Genomic DNA, 21,412 nt, shown 5'->3' on the forward strand with positions numbered 1-21,412 from the left:
GTTATTGCGTCTGTTATTCTGTCTGTTATTCGTCTGTTATTCTGTCTGTTGTTCTGTTCGTTTTTCTGCCTGCTATTCTGTCTGTTATTCTGTCTGTTATTCTGCCTGTTATTCTGTCTGTTTTCTGTCTGTTATTCTGTGTGATATTCTGTCTAATATTCTATCTGATATTCTGTCTGTTATTCTGATTGATATTCTGTCTGTTATTCTGTTTCATAATCTGTCTGTTATTGTGTCTGTTATTGTGTCTGTCATTCTGTCTGTTTTTTTTGTCTGTTATTCTGTCTGTTCTCTGTCTGTCCTCCGTCTGTTCCCTGTCTGTTCTCTATTTGTTCTTTGTCTGTGCTCTGACTGTTCCTCTGTCTGTTCTCTGTCTGTTCTCTGTCTGTTCTCTGTCTGTTTTCTGTCTGTTCTCTGTCTGCTCTCTGTCTGTTCTCTGTCTGTTATTCTGTCTGTTATTCTATCTGTTTTTCTGTCTGTTATTCTGTCTGTTTTAGTATCTGTTACTCTGCCTGTTATTCTGTCTGTTATTCTGTCTGTTATTCTGTCTGTTATTCTGTCTGTTATTTTGTCTGTTTTCTGTCTGTTCTCTGCCTGTTCACTGTCTGTTCTCTGTCTGTTCTCTATCTGTTCTCTGTATTTCTCTGTCTGTTCTCTGTCTGTTCTCTGTCTGTTCTCTGTCTGTTCTCTGTCTGTTCTCTGTCTGTTCTCTGTCTGTTCTCTGTCTGTTCTCTGTCTGTTCTCTGTCTGTTCTCTGTCTGTTCTCCCTCTGTTCTCTGTCTGTTCTCTGTCTGTTCTCTGTCTGTTCTCTGTCTGTTCTCTGTCTGTTCTCTGTCTGTTCTCTGTCTGTTCTCTGTCTGTTCTTTGTTTTTTCTTTGTCAGTTTTCTGTCTGTTCTCTGTCTGTTCTATGTCTATTCTCTGTCTGTTCTCTGTCTGTTCTCTGTATTTCTCTGTCTGTTCTCTGTCTGTTCTCTGTCTGTTCTCTGTCTGTTCGCTGTTTGTTCTCTATCTGCTCTATCTGTTCTCTGTCTTTTCTGTCGAATCTGTGTCTTATTTTCTCGTAGATATAACTGTGGAAACAGAAGTCTAATTGCCTAATTTTCACATAACGCTAATAAATCCCGCCCAAACCACTTCACTTCATCGTGACTTGATCTTGCCAAAATCCACTTCCCCAGCTTGATATCCACCTATTTGCTCGAACATGTCTCGATCGACACCCACTCCCACCTTGGGTCATTAATTTTCTTCGCTGACGAAGGCACTAGAAGACGCCGCCACCGACTGGCTGTCAGACAGAAACGCTGCTACACTTACACTTTACGGCCGTTTGTTGCGACGAAACTGTCATTAAGTAATAAATTGGATTTCGGCGCTCACGTGAGAAAGAGAAACGGTCGTCGGTGTAGAGAACTGAAAACGCGTTACCTACCGTCATCGGCGGGCGGGAGCCACTTGTGACGACATTCCATCACCCTGACCGTCGTCGTCATCACCAGCACCGCCGCGGCACATTTTTCACAACGAAAATTGACGAACTATATGGAAAAGCGGGAAAACAAACTTTTCCGATTACTACAACTTCATTTCAGCTGGTCCGGGTTTGTGTTTCTGTGTGTGTTGTTCAGTTTGTTACTAGCGACCGACTACCGGAAATATCCATTCGACGAGCAGCGCGGTCCCAACACCGCACCGCGTGAACATCAACACGCTGCTCTTGGGGAATTGTTGTTAAATTTTCGATGAAGGAAATAAACATCAACAGCAGCGCGTGCGAGGGGTCGTTAAAAATAACCTGGACGCCGCCGCCGTCGCCGTCGTAAACACACTCGACTATGCTGCTGTTGGTGCTAACGTACGACACGACTTCAATGTAACGCGGTGGGGCTCCGGTGGGGTGGTTGGAGTCATGTGAGTATGTGTTTACAGGGGGCGACGTTAGTACATTTCGCAGGAGAGTAATTGGAGCTTTCCTGTATTAAGTGTTGTTTCTGCCGGGAGGAAGCGTGTACACGTGTTTCCAAAGTGGGTTGAAGCAATGTGGCTTCATTGTTCAGCTGACTAGCGTCCTATGTTGTCTGATGGCTCTTGATTGTGCGATTTCAGCTTTTATTGATGCTCTTCGATCACTCGCAATGAACGAATCTTCCGAGAAATGCTGGTGAAACATTCAAAGGCAATTGACCCCTTTCTGATAGTTGAATGATGTCTTCTGATGCATTTGTAGGACTGAATAACAATTCTTTGAGTTTGTATTGACTAGAATTACTGTTTATACTAATGGGATTATTCGCCAAAGCTTATCGGTATCGTCAATGTACGGTTCCGACGCTCGCCTTGGTGAAGTATAGGTACCTGCAGGTATAGGTCGTCGAAATAAGTGAGCACTAAAAGAGAGGCAGGGTGTGGAAAATGCTAAGAACCTTGACCAATACGTCTTTTCAGTATCTTACAGAATACTTTTATACTTTCTATATATGTGCTAGTAAAACTTGAATAGCTTCTTTGAAAATTGTTCTATTTTCGATTGATTAATGACCGTTCTAAAACATTCATGACACCTCTCCAACAAAAAAAAATATCCAATATCCTTCCTCTGCCTACAGCAAATGTTGAAGTTCTCAGACCACAAGACAAATCCAGTGGCAGCCAACTCGAACGAGATCTTCCGTGGCATTGTTTCTCACCACTGCAAATGTCACTTCTTGGAACACAATTTTAATAGAACTCCCACTTGTGGCATCACTCTTCCAGCCCCTTCGTTTCCTTTATCTGACAATAAACCCATTCAAGTGGACTCTTCTTAAGATGGATGCTACCATTTCAAATCCAGGCAAAAATAAAGATCCTCCCAAGAATAATTATCTTCTCGATGTCGTCTTCTCTCCTCGATACAATCTCTAGCTCTAGTTTCTTTCTGTATTGTCCTCGTGACTTGATTATCTTAGAGCTTCCACCAGTCCCCCACTCACCCCTTAAATTCCCATTAGCACCACAGCGCTGTTCCCATCCTACCACCCTACCACCACCCAGCCATGAACGTAAATTTTCATTTAGGTGAGATATTTTATAGCCAAGAAAATCCTAGCCCAAGTGGTTCGGCCTGACAAAATTAATTCAAATTAACATCACTCCCATTTCCATTAGAAAACCGTTAAAGATAGTCCCATCGCCAACCGCCGCCGGCGCCGTCTCATGTTTGTCTACAGAAACTAACGCAACCTTTCCGTTTTTATCTCCCGTTCTCTATTTTCAGAACACTTTAGCTTCTAGTGGAGACGACAACAACGTCCATCCGAAGGTAAATTGCTACCGCCGCCGCCGCCATTGGCTATACAATAATTCGCAAAAATAGCATCCCAACCTAGAATTCCATCTCTAGGGACAACAACGAACCGGAGTGGAGGGCGAGGGGATGGATCTCATATCCATTGACGTCACACAATGGTAAATTGCAGCAGCCGGGCACGGGACTGCATCCTCTGCTGGTCTCCCTGCTCAGTTCACCCTACCCGGGCTCAAACGACCTTTTTTTCCGCATAATGATAAATATCGCTCGCATATTCATCAGCCCTACGACCAGAACGTGGTGAGGCCGCCGCTGATGCTGGTTTCATCATTAGAACCGTAGATTGGGGTGGAATTGATCGTTTTACACAGATTTTCCGAGTATTTATGACTCACACGCAATCCCATGATCCACCACATTAGTTCACAAACATGAGAATCCTCACAGGATTCTGTGGAGACTCCTCACAGGATTCTGTGGAGAATCCTCACTGGATTCTGTCGAGAATCCCCACAGGATTCTGTGGAGAATCCTCACAGGATTCTGTGGAGAATCCTCACAGGATTCTGTGGAGAATCCTCACAGGATTCTGTGGAGAATCCTCACAGGATTCTGTGGAGAATCCTCACAGGATTCTGTGGAGAATCCTCACAGGATTCTGTGGAGAATCCTCACAGGATTCTGTGGAGAATCCTCACAGGATTCTGTGGAGAATCCTCTCAGGATTCTGTGCAGAATCCTCTCAGGATTCTGTGCAGAATCCTCTCAGGATTCTGTGCAGAATCCTCTCAGGATTCTGTGGAGAATCCTCACAGGATTCTGTGGAGAATACTCTCAGGATTCTGTGGAGAATCCTCTCAGGATTCTGTGGAGAATCCTCTCAGGATTCTGTGGAGAATCCTCTCAGGATTCTGTGGAGAATCCTCTCAGAATTCTGTGGAGAATCCTCTCAGGATTCTGTGGAGAATCCTCTCAGGATTCTGTGGAGAATCCTCTCAGGATTCTGTGGAGAATCCTCTCAGGATTCTGTGGAGAATCCTCTCAGGATTCTGTGGAGAATCCTCTCAGGATTCTGTGGAGAATCCTCTCAGGATTCTGTGGAGAATCCTCTCAGGATTCTGTGGAGAATCCTCTCAGGATTCTGTGGAGAATCCTCTCAGGATTCTGTGGAGAATCCTCTCAGGATTCTGTGGAGAATCCTCTCAGGATTCTGTGGAGAATCCTCTCAGGATTCTGTGTAGAATCCTATCAGGATTCTGTGGAGAATCCTCTCAGGATTCTGTGGAGAATCCTCTCAGGATTCTGTGGAGAATCCTCTCAGGATTCTGTGGAGAATCCTCTCAGGATTCTGTGGAGAATCCTCTCCGGATTCTGTGGAGAATCCCCTCAGGATTCTGTGGAGAATCCTCTCAGGATTCTGTGGAGAATCCTCACAGGATTCTGAGGAGAATGCTCTCAGGATTCTGTGGAGAATCCTCTCAGGATTCTGTGGAGAATCCTCTCAGGATTCTGTGGAGAATCCTCTCAGGATTCTGTGGAAAATCCTCTCAGGATTCTGTGGAAAATCCTCTCAGGATTCTGTGGAGAATCCTCTAAGGATTCTGTGGAGAATCCTCTAAGGATTCTGTGGAGAATCCTCTAAGGATTCTGTGGAGAATCCTCTAAGGATTCTGTGGAGAATCCTCTCAGGATTCTGTGGAGAATCCTCTCAGGATTCTGTGGAGAATCCTCTCAGGATTCTGCGGAGAATCCTCTCAGGATTCTGTGGAGAATCCTCTCAGGATTCTGTGGAGAATCCTCTCAGGATTCTGTGGAGAATCCTCTCAGGATTCTGTGGGGAATCAGTTCAGGATTTTGTTGAGAATCCTCTCAGGATTTTGTGGAGAATCCTCTCAGGATTCTGTGGAGAATCCTCACAGGATTCTGTGGAGAATCCTCACAGGATTCTGTGGAGAATCCTCACAGGATTCTGTGGAGAATCCTCACAGGATTCTGTGGAGAATCCTCACAGGATTCTGTGGAGAATCCTCACAGGATTCTGTGGAGAATCCTCACAGGATTCTGTGGAGAATCCTCACAGGATTCTGTGGAGAATCCTCACAGGATTCTGTGGAGAATCCTCACAGGATTCTGTGGAGAATCCTCACAGGATTCTGTGGAGAATCCTCACAGGATTCTGTGGAGAATCCTCACAGGATTCTGTGGAGAATCCTCACAGGATTCTGTGGAGAATCCTCACAGGATTCTGTGGAGAATCCTCACAGGATTCTGTGGAGAATCCTCACAGGATTCTGTGGAGAATCCTCACAGGATTCTGTGGAGAATCCTCACAGGATTCTGTGGAGAATCCTCACAGGATTCTGTGGAGAATCCTCTCAGTATTCTGTGGAGAATCCTCTCAGTATTCTGTGGAGAATCCTCTCAGGATTCTGTGGAGAATTCTCTCAGGATTCTGTGGAGAATCCTCTCAGGATTCTGTGGAGAATCCTCTCAGGATTCTGTGGAGAATCCTCTCAGGATTCTGTGGAGAATCCTCTCAGGATTCTGTGGAGAATCCTCTCAGGATTCTGTGGAGAATCCTCTCAGGATTATGTGGAGAATCCTCTCAGGATTCTGTGGAGAATCCTCTCAGGATTCTGTGGAGAATCCTCCCAGGATTCCATCACGTAGAGATCCTAAGATGGATTAGGTGGAACACAATTCCACCCCAGCGTACGGTAGCACGTTCGGTTCGGCACTGCCAACAGCGACCAGCGTCGTCGCGTCTTTGGCGCGAAGCCAAATCGAAAATTTGTTGATTCTCTTCGCGGTTGGCCGGTCGGTATGCCGCCAGGCCGCCACAGTCGTGCCGCCGGCCGGCCGGTTGGACATCTGCACGCCCCACACCTGATATCACGCTAGAAGATAGACTGTAGTCGCGGAGGGAGTCCGGCCCCTTCATAGAAGAATCCTACGCTTCTAGGTATACAAGACAGAACAGTCCGACATGGAGATGGATCGTGGTCTGATCCGAAGATGGTAATCGCATTACCAGTGGGGCGACGTTGGCGGCATTGCATAGCACTTGATGGGGGCAATCTTAAGGTTGGTGAACAAATAGCATACCAGATCTACTGAAACTTTGTGGGCTAGGTCGCTTATGACGTCAAAAGTGTAACAGTTCTAGTGCTGATTACTAAATTGATTGACGGCATATGTGAAGTGCAAGTGGAACCATGACTAACATTTTGAGTTTTCATTTGAAGCGGCTGTTCATAATCCCTATATGTATTAAAGGTGTTGGGCTGTGTAGTCAAGTAATCACTCCATCCCAAGTAATAACTCCATTGCTGATTGGTTTTGTTTGGTTTTTATTAGGTTTTTTTACAGTAATAACTAAAACTCACAGTTTTATGACTTTTATGAAAACAATTCATTAAATGTTTTATAGTATACTTGAAGATATCCATAAAGCCATATTTTAAGAGTAAACGAACCTCTCCGATATGTAAACCTTCTGGCATTCATTATTACCACAATAAAACTGTTCAAACTCTCAACAGATGGCGATCAGTTCGATTAGTAACGACATCTGTTGGTGGAAAAGCAGAAACTACGATAATGCTAGGTTTATTGCGGTCATCATAAAAGTAAACTTGCTTTTGTTTTATTTTCGAAAATTTTGGTCGTCGCCATATTGAAGAATTAGCTGACGTGAATGAAAAATAGTTAATTTTGCTCAAATAAGCAATGAATTTATAGTTTGCCGCCATTTCCATAACATTGTTATTCAAATAAACTCTCTCAGCTGAGTTTTCTAATGATTCGAGTTAGTTTTACTGAATTAACAAATTGATTTATTTCATATCAAGTGGAGCGGACCTGGTTGGATGGTTAGAACACGTGACTATCACGCCGAGGACTTGGGATCGAATCCCACTCCCGACAAACTCACAAAATGTGAGTTCTTCCTTCGGAAGGGAAGTAAAGCGTGGGTCCCGAGATGAACTAGCCCAGGGCTAAAAATCTCGTTAATACTAATAAAAAAAAATCATATCAAGCTGATAATATTCATCATAACATCTTTAAGAGAATGGAAATATTTTCCAACAACAAAGCTTTGTGCAATTCAATGTCATAATTTTTATTTTATTTAACTCATTTCAGTATCATAATGGCAAACTTTTCCGCACTGGTTCATTGTGCAACTGAAATAAGTTGCATTATGAAAAAATAGTTGCACATTGTTCATAATCCAACTCATTTAGGTTGCATTATGAACATTATACAACTCAAATGAGTTGTATAATGAAAAAATCATTGCATAAAATTGTGTATGGAACTCGTTGCAAAACTCGATTTTTTCAGCACTCTTCGTATTTATCCAACTCGGCAAGCCTCGTTGTATAAATGTAGGACTCGTACTGAGAAAACCAACTTTTTGCAACTCGTTACATAAATAACTATTCAATTTTTCTTCATTTTGTACCTCAAACATTGGAAGGCTCAAATGCCATAAAACACAACGGTGCCGAAATAGGATGTCTCGAGATTTTTATTTATTATTATCTTAAAATATGGAAACTGAAATTGTACCGACTCATTTCACTATTGGCTCAACTTTCGGATTAGATTTTTACCGAAACCAGCTGATTATTGCCTGCCAGGCTGGCAGCATCACTTGTTCTGCCTGTTCGATAACATCACATGAGTGGGTATCTTCTTATGGATTATTCGGTTATTCTATTGAAACGAGCTCATTTACCACAGGCAGCGCTCTACTGAACCGGAAATCACATTTCGTAAATTATTAGTTTGTTCGTACGTCTTTCGGAAAATACACGACAATTGCGCACCGAACTAAAATTGAATATCGACTATCCGAGGCCGAGTCGGTCCATCGAGCAGCAGAAGATTTCCTCGTCCGACCACAGACTCCAGGATTCTTACTGTTCGGTCCTCGCACTCGCAATAAATCCGGAAGTCCGCCTCATTCGACGGCGACCAGGACGATGACGACGACGCAATGATCCGAATTCCAAATGTGACGGCTACTGATTTGCGCCATTCTTGGATTCATCGAACCGTGGTGGTACTTTGATTATAGTCTCTGACGACAACAACGGGGCCGACGACGATGAATGCCTGCCACCAAAGAGTCGGTAATTTTCCCAATCGTGCAGATCCGCTCTCGGTCGCATACAAATCAACGCGAAGCCGGTTCTGACCGCAGATCGGTGTTTATTGAGTGAGTGGTTGCTCAAGTATTCATAAGCTTGAATAGGACGTCGGTTTCGATGCATTCTCGTGGAAAAAGGGACATTGTTTTAAACTTTGTTGACTTGAAGTTTTTTTAAGCAATTCTACAGTTATTAGTTGATGATATTGATGGTTTAACGCCGCGAATCAGCAACGCTCTAATTGCTTGACATTGCATACGTTTATTATGTGCCAAACAAAATGTAACACTCTGACAGCAAAGTTGAAAAAAATTCCCGGCCGGAACAGGAATCAAACCCATATGGTTGAAAGTCTTTATAATAAAGATAAATCAATCAATCAGGAATCAAACCAGCCATCTCCGAATAGGCAATCTAAAGCCTTCCCGACCAGAAGCACATAACAAGATCATATTAAAATTATGACAACTGGCCGGGGTTCTGCTAAACCGAACTAAGCGCCAAAAAGATAATTCCGAGATAATTAAGCTTGAAGTTCAACGACTCACAAATAAACAACAGTGGAGATTATTTGAAACTTTTCCACCCACATGTAACTTACAAGCCTTCATTAACCATCAGAAATTAAGAATACATGTAAATTATTTAGAATCATTGATATAATTACATTTTATTTCTTGATACTTTGCACTCAGTTCACTCTGGCTGATCGAAAACATTAGAAAATGGTTTATAGTTCAGTTTGGCTGAATGTGTTTTTTTTGTTTCAGGTAAACCCAGTTGGACAGTGAAAAAAATCTCGATTTTTCATCGTCTATCAAGTTGAAATCGATATCACTCACAATCCTTTACATGAATCAAAAAGGACGCGTATAGTATGGTAGCACGAAGGTCTCAAAATAGTTTGAAATATGAACGGTGGAAGCCCTCCCAGCTCAGGTTTTCCCACCCATGCTTTTTCTTCATAAGCGGTGCATGTGGAGGCACAGAGCAAGAGTGATTATGCCAAACGATGTCCTTGCATACACTGAGGTCCTGAGATGTGAATGTGGAGCAATTTGTGTACTTCAAAGAAAACCATGACAATGTTCTGCCAAAGTGCACTAAGTACAAAAATGTTTTCAAAAATATGAAAGAGATTCGAACTTGGATCATCTGAGTGAAAACCAAGCGCGTTACCTCTAGGTCATATTACCTTGCTGAAGGTCAGTCGTTAAGTCTGAATCAAGTTCTAAACATTATTCTCAAGGATGGTTTTCGTGAAAACGCCATTTTTCGATCAACCAAAGCGAACCAAGTGTTTGATTTTTTTTTCAAGCTTTATTAATCTTATTGGGCTTGTTGTTCAATGACAGGCTCCTGTGTTAAATTACCAGTATGAGGTGTATCGACATAACGCTGGTATTAAAAACCAGTTGGTTTTTGTACTGTTGAGAATAAATTGATTCTAAAATGCTGTGGACTTGGTTCGGTCTGGCTGAATGTGATTTGTTGAAATGGCAATCAGCGCCATCGAAACATAATTGATTCCTCCCACACCCATATTTCTAATAACGTGTTCATTTCTCTCACAGATTGTTTCTATGAGTCGGGTAGAAGTTAGAAATCTGACGGCGATGAGGAGAACTTGAAATGTTCATTACCTGGACCAAAACTAAAATATTTCGCTGATTCTATCGAATGGTTTACAGTTCACTCTGGTTGGATGCAAAATGATGTTTTGTATGTTTCGCCAAACAGAAATTTTGAATTTACTCCACGAAGAACTGTCAGAATTACTGGATTTTTACATGGAAGAAAGATCATCATTTTCATTAAGAAAACTCAATTTTTCAAAAAATGGTCTTTGGTTCGGTTTAGCAGAACCCCGACCAACTGTTGTTAGAAATAACAATAATTGATATAAATCTGTTATAAGGATTTTCCCATGTGAATATCCATAAAAAAGTTATATGTATTACCATTTGTTATAATTTTAGTATCAATATTATAACAAAACTTGATTCACTTTCTGAAACAGGTGTATAACAACATTTGTAATATTATGCATTATGATATAATTAATTGCTTCTAACATAATTTTGTAACACGTTAATTGCAATCTTTGTTATATTTTTTGAAACATTTTTTTCCGAATTTATAAAACGTTTTCAGCTGTCGCGAAAAAGATTGATAGTTTTTGTTATTTTGGTCACTCGAGCCAAGAGATTTGTAACAAAACTTGTAACAAATTTGTTCTGAAATATATAACAGAACTTCTTGAACCGATTTTTCGTATCCTCTAAGCAGTCGAAATATGCGCATCTGTCAAAGGATAAGCAATTGGGGCGAAATTACAAAGTACAAAACTGATTACATTCATTCGATAACAGAACTTGTTATAATTTTGTTATAATTTCCCAAGTTTAGCCTTACAAGATTTGAAATGGTCTTGTTATGAGCATATCTCAACTTGTTATATTTTTGTTTTTGTTAGAACGAGTTTTGTTAGATTTTTTTGTTATTTTAACTACTAACAGTACATGTTTTATATCAACCGTTGTTACAAAAATTATTTGAACAAAATAACACAACTTGTAATAATTTTGTTTTTCCCGTCTAGTCGGTTTATCAGTCTGCTATTCAGCAACAATGCAATTTTGTTTTCCTTCCCACGAATCAAGTGGGTGCTCAACTCACACACTCTTGCAAACATGGCGTTTTTATCAGTTGTTTTTTTTTTTCACGCGAAAGCTGCTTCACGACGAGAATATTTCCATCTCTGACTGTGCAAATCCGTTGGTCAATTCTACATAGTTCAAAATTGTTACGTCGAGTTCGCTGTAACAGAATGTTTTCCATAGCTTTGAACACAATTCTCCATCGGATTGTAAGATCAAAGGTTGTCTGCAGTATGGGACTTGTTTACAACTTTACGTACAAGAAATTATTTTGAGTAAAATCGAATGAAATTATATGGAATTTTAAACGATCTAATTCTAATTCGGCAAGAGTAGTTTTCATCATCATTCCAGATGGGAATGGTCCTGGTGTGATGGCCAAGCACAAGCCTTTCACACCGAAGACTTAGAATCCAATCCTACTCCCCAACAAATTGTTAATTCTTTATTAGAGCTCAAATGGGAATCGCTTACTATCCAAAACTCAAAACGCACTTTTCTCCAGAATGACAAATAAGCGAACAAATTCAGCGTGTCCGATTGTCATAATTGACTAAATAAACAATCGGACAATCTTACTTTCTTCGAATGGTGGATCATTTTGGGAAAAAGTGCTTTTTTCAGTTCAGAAACATTTGCCATTCTCAGTTGAGCCTTCTTCTTCTTCTTGGCGTAACGTCCTCACTGGGACAAAGCCTGCTTCTCAGCTTAGTGTTCAATGAGCACTTCTACAGTTTTTAACTGAGAGCTTCCTCTGCCAATGACCATTTTGCATGTGTATATCGTGTGGCAGGCACGAAGATACTCTATGCCCAAGGAAGTCAAGGAAATTTCCTTTACGAAAAGATCCTGGACCGACCGGGAATCGAACCCGTCACCCTCAGCATGGTCATACTGAATACCCGTGCTTTTACCGCCTCGGCTATATGGGCCCTTAAAGGGAAGTAAAACTGGATAACACAGTGATAAATTCTGAAAATTGTACTTGACGTAAATTATAGAACGTTTAAATTTCCATTTCATTCGATTCGATTTTACATTAAATTATTTCTTGTACGCAAAGTTGTATGCAAGCTCCATACTGCAGACAACCTGTGATTTTACAATCTTATAGAGAATTGTGTTGAAAGCGACACCCAATGTCAACATAACAATTTAACCGCAAAGTAAGTAAACACAGTCAACCCCCATCATCAAAGTATCAGCCGTAAGTACGGTGACAAATTTCATCGCACTGAACCACGCCGCCTACCACCGCCCCAAGAGAGTGAATTTCATCTAATTACCTAGCAATCCTTGATGGTGGTGGAATGGGAAAGGATTCGTCGCCATTCGTTTACCGGGTGAACCTTTGGGTAATTAAAACCTTTCGTTAACCGGAGCTTCCATTCCTTCCTTTCGGACGTGCCTCAGCCGGTTCTACCCCATTACCCCGAATGCCACTACCCCGAACGCCATTACCCCGAACGCCACTACCCCGAAAGCCTTTACCCCGAATAGGCCATTACCCCGAAAGCCGTTACCCCGAATGGGCCATTACCCCGAATGGGCCACTACCCCGAACGCCATTACCCCGAAAGCATATTTTTAGATGGGTTATTCTGATGATGGGTATTTTATATTTTATTAATTTAATAACATTTCTGACAGCTTTAATACCAGACGATATTATTGTAAAGAATGACCTTAAAACAAAATAATGGAATAATACGTATTAGAGATGATCTTGTATGAGATAGAGATGTCAGCAAAGGTCCTTGAAATACTGGCTATCGATATTGGCTCATTAGGCCGAAGAGACATTTGGCCAAAGTATCACTAATAAGTCCAATGATCATTAGGCGAGATCAAATAATACAAATTGCAAAATAGGCCCGGAAAGAACACTTAATAGAAAAAGAAAAAATCTTTTATGGAGGAATAAACGATTTGGTAATAAAAATCTACAACAGTGTAACTTAAAAAAAACATTCCTTAAATGTGAAAAAATGTGATTGATAGGTTGGCCGCCAATAAGGTCTGCAAGGATATAACTAGAAAGAACAGCATATAAATTAAAGAAGGGCAAATCTCCTATGGGACCATTCATAAACTACGTAGACCGAATTTTGGTCACCTCGGTCCTCTCCCCCTCCTCATCGTAGAATTTTAAAAGACAATAACACCGTCTTCGGCCAGAGGCCGCACAGACTGTACATTACTAACATTAAACAGTGGACTACACGTATAACACTCAGTGGCCCCGTGGAGTATTTTCTGTTTTGACGAAAAGTTTTCCTCGACCGGAGCGGGAATCGAACCCACACTCCGAGGCATGCGAGATACCTAAACGACTCACGCCGCTAACCGCTCGGCCACGAAGTCCACGATTTGTTCATACAAAAATTTGTAAATTTGTATAGAGCTTATAATTTGGATAGACCCTCTCCTACATACACAGTTTATGCACGGCCCCTATACATAAATCTGCAAAGGGCAACATGGCTACCAAACAACTCTGTAACAATATAAATCGAAAGAACAGCCCAACTTTAAAAGAAGCAAAAACACCAGATGGAATTAATAGAGATATGTCGCCAATTAACCCGGTAACGACATAACTAGAAAGAACAGCCTATAAATTGAAGAAGGGCAAATCTCATATACAGTAAGCAGCTTTCACTCCCAGTAAACTATATAAGTGCAGCTAGAAGAACAGCCTTCCATGAAAAGAAAAGCTATAGTTTAGTCGCCAGGAAAAAAAATAGTTAATTTGGTCCAACGATGCTGGATCTACCTTGTTTAGTGAACTGAAGTGAATATCTGAAATCCAGTCCAGTACTACAATCTTGAAAAAATATACAGAAAACATTTTTAGGGCTTGATGTTCTGGAAACTGATCATCAAAATCAAAAGAAATCTAGTTGCCAGTTTGGCCGCAAGTTAATTCTGAAAAATTTTACTTGAAAGAACAGCCTATTATTCAAAGAAGAACAAATCCGCTATGGAGTTAGTTATTCGTCTGCAAATAAACTACGTAACACTCAAACTGGAAAGAACAGCTTCTGATTAAAAGAAGGAAACATTTCTATAAAGAAATTAACAGTTTGGCTACCAAACAACTCTACAATAGTACACGGTTGGAATCTGCAAACTCAAAAGAACAGCCTATTTTTAAAAGAAGGCAAATATTTGAAGAAGTGTAGTTTGATAACCAGCACAATCGTTTGCCACCAGTTTACAATCGGTCTTGAGGCCAATCAACTTTTAAAAGAAGGGAAAATGTCAGTTTGAAATACTTGTAGTTTTTATAGCCATAGCTATAAGTTCAAAAGAGCAGCTAGTTTAAAATATGGAAAATTTGTCTTTACTTGTCTTCTCAATTTCATTGAGTTTGCTGCTTTCGTTTTCACGAACCTTACTTTTGCATGAAGCACAACATACGGAAACCTAAGGGAAACGGAACCTATCTTAACCCTTCCGTTACCAACCCCCCCTAACGAGAGTGCGAAAAAACATTCTTTTCGCTATAACTTTTTTGTTTTTCAATATTTTTCAACCAAATTTTGACACAAGAAGCGGATATCCTTCTAGTTTAGGGATTTTCCAGGGATTTTTGGAATGGCCACCTGGTTCCGGAGTTATTCCGGAATCAAAATGGGTCATTGGAATTGGCCATATTGGATAAAGTGAATTTTCGATATGAGAACAGTTCAGTTTTCAGACCTATATGAACTAGAATGATAGAAACATATGTCTGGAAGTTCATATCGGTCACTAAGTGCCTTGGAACCAGTTTTACGGATGTTCCGGGGAACCGGTTCCGGGGTCAATTTTTGAATATGATTCAATATCATCATGCGACACCTCAAACTTCGTGATTTTTCAAGATACATCATTCTGAACTGTTTTTGTGTTATCCGAAATACTTTTGGCCATTTTGGAACCGAAAGGCGGATTTCACGGGAATTGGTTCCGGTGGTCCCGGGGTCAAATTTTCTAAGATGAATAAACACCATCATGCGACATATCAAACTTCATGATTTTGAAAGTTATAGCATATTATTACGATGATTGGTCATTTTGAATACATTTGGACATTTTGGAATCGGTTTACCGATTTTCCGTAATCCATTTCCGGGGCAAAGTTTTGGAAATGGTGCAATACTGTCATTTGGAATTTCAAACATCGCGGTTTTCAAAATACACCATTATGTGCTAGTTTTGCGTTGTATGGAATACTTCTGGCCATTTTGGAACCGACAAACTGATTACCGGGAAATGATTCTAGCGGTTCCGGGTTCCTTTTCCGAGTGTGTACGAAACAGTATCATGCGACACCTCGAATTTCATAATTTTTCAAGATACATCATTCTGAGCTGTTTTTGTGTTATTCAAAATACTTCCTTCTGGTATTTCTTCAAGGACTTCTCCATGGGTTTTTCAAGGAATACCTCTATCGATTCTTCCAGTGAATTCTCTAGGTATTCCTTTATGGGTTCCTCCCGATATGTATTTCTTCAATATGCTTCTCTTGGGATTTTCCAGGCATCCCTGAAGTTTCACCAGACATTTTTGCAGAGATTCCTCCATCAATCCCTCCTAGGATTATTCTAGAAATTCCAACTATGATACCTCTTGCAATTCTTCTAGGGATTTTATATTGTTTTTTTTTTCAGGAATTCTTGGTGACTTTATTCAAGACAATCTTCTTGCGATTCTTCCAGAAGTTTCTCCGGCGATTCCTCCAGGAATTCCTTCAGAGATTTTGGCCTGGGCTTTCTCGAGAAATTCCTCATGGGATTCCTCCAAGAACTCGTTTCGGCCTACCTCCAATAATTGATTGCCTGCCATTCGTTCAGGGACTCTTTCATGGATTTCTCCAGAATACTTCTAAAGATTATTCCAGGGATTTGTCTAGGCATTCCTCTTGGTATATATTCAAAGACATTTTTTAGGATTCTTTCAAGCATTCCTTATGGGATTTCACAAGAGAATTCTCTAGTAATACCTACTAGGTTTAGAAAAATCACTAAAAGTATCACCAGAGGCATTCCTGAAAGTATCCCTGCAAGAACGTCAAGACAAATCTATAGAGGTTCCCTGCAGGTATCCCAGTAAAACTTTCTGGAGAAGTCCTAGCAGGCATACCTGAAAGAATCATAATGGGAATCGTATGCGGAATCCCAGCTGGAGCTCCAGGAGGATTTCCATGGGAATTTTTTTGAGATATCCCAGGATCAAGTCTGTGTAGTAATTTCTCGAAGAAACACCAATGCAACTTCTGGAAGAATCGTAGAAAGATTACCTTGAATCATCTCAGGTGAAATTATAAGAAGAAACCCTAGATGATTTCCGAGAGGTCTTACAGTAAAATTTTCTGGATGAGTCCTGGGAGGAGTTATTGGAAAAAACATTGGTTTGAGGAATCCAGCAGGAACTCTTTCAGGAAGGCCAATAGGAGCTCCTTGAGGAATCCCTTGAGAAATTTAAGAGGGAAGCTTTGGATAAAATTTCTTGGATAAAAATACATGGAGGAATCTCCGGAGGAACTTCAGGAAGAATTTTAGGAAAAATCTCTGAAGGAATCTTAGAAGGACTCTGGGATTTATCATTGTGTGAATTTCAGCAGAAGTTTTAGGAGGAATGCAGGGCTTTCTAAAGAAACCCCATCGAGAATTCTTGGAGAAATCCAAAGAAAAAATCCTAGAAAAAGTATCTGTTTATCTAGAGAAGTGCAGGAAGAACTGGTAGAGATATTCTGGAGGAACTCATAGAGAACGCCCCGAAGAAATCGCAGGAGGAAATGCTGGAAAAATCTCACGAAGATTTCCCGGAAGTAATCCAGCAAGAATGCCAGGATAAAATCCCATAGGAATCACTAGAAGAACTCCTGTAGGTACCAAAGTTAAAATTTCTGTGACAGGAATTGTTGGAAGAACCGCAGGAGAAGTTGGTTGTGGAAACTTTGGAGGAAGGTCATGAGGAGTTTCTGCAGGTATTTCATTAGGAGTTTCTGGAAAAGTGTTTAGATAAAATCTCTGGAGGAATTCCTGGGTGATTCATTGGAGAAATCCCAGGAAGAACAACCGAAGAAATTACGGCAAGAATTCCAGGAGGGTTGCCTGGCATAATCCCAGCAAAAAAGCCATGAGAAAGCTCTAGAAGAATCCCTAGCAGAATACCCTAGGAATACCCTCTAAAGTTTTATTGTGATACCTACAGGAAAACCACTATGGATTTCTCTTGACATTCTTGTTGGGTTTCTTTCGAGTAGTCTTCCTAGGATACTTCCAAAAATGCTTCTGGTGATACTTTTAGTGATTTTTCCAAAGACTAGTAGGTATTACTAGAGAATTCTCCTGTAAAATCCCATAAGGAATACTTGGAGGAATCCTAAAAGGGTTTCTTTGAATATATACCGAGAGGAATGCCTAGAGAAATCCCTGGAATAATCTTTAGAAGTATTCTGGAGAAATCCGTGAAAGAGTCCCTGAAAGAATTGCTGGCAATTCTTGGAGGTGATGATGATGATGATAGTTCTCCATTCATTGTAGCACGGTACTAAGCCCGATAGCAGTGGGCTGTCCACCCAAAGTGATTCGATCATGCAAAACATTATAATTATTCTCAACTTGATTTTTTTAAATCAAGATCACACAATTATATATAGTGCAAGCCATCGCATTGGAGGATGCCCCAATGAATGTGAAAAAGAAGAGTTCACCATTCTCTACATAATGGTTTTAAAGGGAAGTTGGCATCTCCACTCTTCCAACCATATATAATGTATCGACTGGCGGCTCTGATAACCCTCCTCTTAACCCCCAGAACTGGTTGTGTTAAATTTGCATTATATTATTGTTATGTTAGCATTTGAAAGACAGTTATTCTATTACATATACCAGATTTTGAATTTGGATGGAATGTAATGATCGAAAAAATAAAGTATTATATACGTGAATAAAAAATATTTACCTTTTATCGTCGAAAACTTACTATTGCCTTACGAATGCCTCTTCGATGAGACACAGAATCGTATCTAGCCAGTACTTGTCCAGCTCCTGACGCTGCGACCGTGGCACATCCACCAGCTGCGGCGCTTGTTGCTATCGTCTTCCCGCATCGGACGGATGCCCTTCTTGAACAAAGAGTAATCGCTACCGACCTTGATGTCGTCGGCCGGGCTCTTGATGTGATTGTACAGACTCCAAAACTCTCGACTTTGGAAAAGCTGGTTACCGTTCAGGGTGTTTTCCCCCGAATTGGTGCGGTCCGGTTCCTGGTACCATAGCGTCCAGGTCGACTGCAGCGGGTGCTTGATCAAACATTCCGGGTCGACGATGACTCCCTGGTCGGCGTGGTTCGGCTCGGTGTTTTCCGTTTGCTTCCTCTATTTCTCCGAAGTATTAGTTCCACACGCCATTCGTCCAAATGAAATTCTGCGATCACTGTTCGGCAATTCTTGGAGGTAGGCCGAAACGAGTTCTTGGAGAAATCTCATGAGGAATTTCTCGAGAAATCCCAGGCCAAAATCTCTGAAGGAATTCCTGGAGGAATCGCCGGAGAAACTTTTGGAAGAATCACAAGAAGATTGTCTTGAATAACCTCACCAAGATTTCCTGAAAAAAAAACAATATTAATCTCGAGAGAAATCCCTAGAAGAATTGCAAGAGGTATCATAGTTGGAATTTCTAGAATAATCCTAGGAGGGATTGCTGGAGGAATCTCTACAAAAATGACTGATGAAACTTCAGGGATGCCTGGAAAATCAGCATATTGAAGAAATATCGGGAGGAATCCATAGAGGAATACCTAGAGAATTCACTGGAAGTGGAGCGGATCTGGTTGGATGGTTAGAACACTTGACTATCACGCCGAGGACCTGGGATCGAATCCCACTCCCGACAAACTCACAAAATGTGAGTTCTTCCTTCGGAAGGGAAATAAAGCGTGGGTCCCGAGATGAACTAGCCCAGGGCTAAAAATCTCGTTAATACAGATAAAAAAAAATCACTGGAAGAATCGATAGAGGTATTCCTTGAAAAACCCATGGAGAAGTCCCTGGAGAAATACCAGGAGGGAGTATTTTGGATAACACAAAAACAGCTCAGAATGATGTATCTTGAAAAATCACGAAGTTTGAGGTGTCACATGATGGTATTGAATCATATTCAAAAATTGACCCCGGAACCACCGGAACCAATTCCCGTGAAATCCGCCTATCGGTTCCAAAATGGCCAGAAGTATTCCATACAACGCAAAACTAGCACATAATGGTGTATTTTGAAAACCGCGACGTTTGAAATTCCAAATGACAGTATTGCACCGTTTCCAAAACTTTGCCCCGGAAATGGATTACAGAAAATCGGTAAACCGATTCCAAAATGTCCAAATGTATTCTAAATGACCAATCATCATAATCATATGCTATAACTTTCAAAATCATGAAGTTTGATATGTCGCATGATGGTGTTTATTCATCTTAGAAAATTTGACCCCGGTACCACCGGAACCAATTCCCGTGAAATCCGCCTTTCGGTTCCAAAATGGCCAAAAGTATTTCGGATAACACAAAAACAGTTCAGAATGATGTATCTTGAAAAATCACGAAGTTTGAGGTGTCGCATGATGATATTGAATCATATTCAAAAATTGACCCCGGAACCGGTTCCCCGGAACATCCGTAAAACTGGTTCCAAGGCACTTAGTGACCGATATGGACTTCCAGACATATGTTTCTATCATTCTAGTTCATTTAGGTCTAAAAACTGAACTGTTCTCATATCGAAAATTCACTTTATCCAATATGGCCAATTCCAATGACCCATTTTGATTCCGGAATAACTCCGGAACCAGGTGGCCATTCCAAAAATCCCTGGAAAATCCCTAAACTAGAAGGATATCCGCTTCTTGTGTCAAAGTTTGGTTGAAAAATATTGTAAAACAAAAAAGTTATAGCGAAAAGAATGTTTTTTCGCACTCTCGTTAGGGGGGGTTGCACAATGGTTTATTTTCCCATTTTCACGCTCTTAATTAATAACTCGTAAGGTTGAGGAAATAGAGCAATGGTGTCTTCGGCAAAGTTGACGGGAATGACCAGCGCCATCTTTTGATAGTTAGAGTTTTCGGATCAATCCCCCTAAAAGTGAGATACAAAAATATTTTTTTTTAAATTGTTGAGATAGAGGGTTGACGTCTTCGGCAAAGTTGTAGCATCTTTGATTCCAAACAACTTTTCTGAAGACGTCAATGTTGTAACTTTCACACTTATGGAGATGGAGGCCTGTGTTTGAAAGTTAACCCCAAAAACACGTTTTTAAGCAAAATACACATTTGTTGAATTTTTAGACCCATACAATGTTCTGCAAAGTTGTATGTATCAATAAAATACGCAACTTTGCCGAAGACATCAAAGCTGTAAGAATTAAATAAGACGAGTTATAGATAAATTTATGATTTTTTTCATCCACTTTTAGGGATAAATATCTTTCTTAGGGGCAAAAAGGTGCAGCTGAGGTTACCGTTATCAGAAAGTACAACTAAAGAGCTTTCAAATACGGGTTAGTTTGTCCGTCCACGATCGTCTGCTGAGGAGATATGACCATAATAAAAAAATGTCATTACTACGATTTAATTGTAATCAAATCTACTTTGACAGAAAAATTCATGGCTACTATGATCAAATAATACAAATCCTTCCCTAAGCTTATTTGCGCTACAGTCCTGATTGTTTTAAATACCAAATTTGTTCTAAAAAACTGCCTTTTAATAAGATTTCCACTATTTAGTACAAATCCCATTCATTGAATAAAATATTAAGATATATCGGGGTTTCATACGCTCTCACAGAGCCAAACAACTCATGAGTTCTTCTGGGAACAATTTCAAATTTTATATGAAGAAAGTCAACACAATGATCTTTAGCTAAGATTAGACGAGAGTGGGTTAAACTTACGTTTCATCATAGTAGCCATGAATTTTTCTGTCAATGTAAATTTGATTGCAATTATATCTTAGTAATTACATTTTTATTATGGTCATACAGTATCGGACAATAAAAATGCACCAAAGTCGTTTTCCCATACAAACTAGACAGCTTTAGATTGCCATATCTCAGTTATTTCCCAAACGATTGTTTTCAGTTTTTTTGTGATGAACTACAAATCATTTGCATTTTCTAAAACTATTGAAAAAGATAGGTGACAACTATTGATACAAAAGTTACAGATAGGTTGAATTTTGACAATTAAAATGCACCAAGACAAAAAATGATGTAACAAAACATGGTCACGTCATATCATTATGGTGTCTTCGGCAAATA

General features: G+C 40.4%; 1 protein-coding gene across 1 annotated transcript in view; it reads left to right on the top strand.

The window, feature by feature from the left end:
* LOC109401057 (alpha-mannosidase 2) overlaps window positions 1–21,412 on the top strand; it is a 351,116-nt gene that overhangs the window by 134,022 nt on the left and 195,682 nt on the right. Inside the window, exon 2 of the mRNA XM_029860267.2 lies at window positions 3,258–3,302. The gene's annotated coding sequence lies outside the window, so the exon portion shown is untranslated. The remainder of the gene's footprint in view (window positions 1–3,257; window positions 3,303–21,412) is intronic.

The sequence above is a fragment of the Aedes albopictus genome, chromosome 1, assembly GCF_035046485.1.
Source record: "Aedes albopictus strain Foshan chromosome 1, AalbF5, whole genome shotgun sequence".
NCBI lineage: Eukaryota > Metazoa > Arthropoda > Insecta > Diptera > Culicidae > Aedes > Aedes albopictus.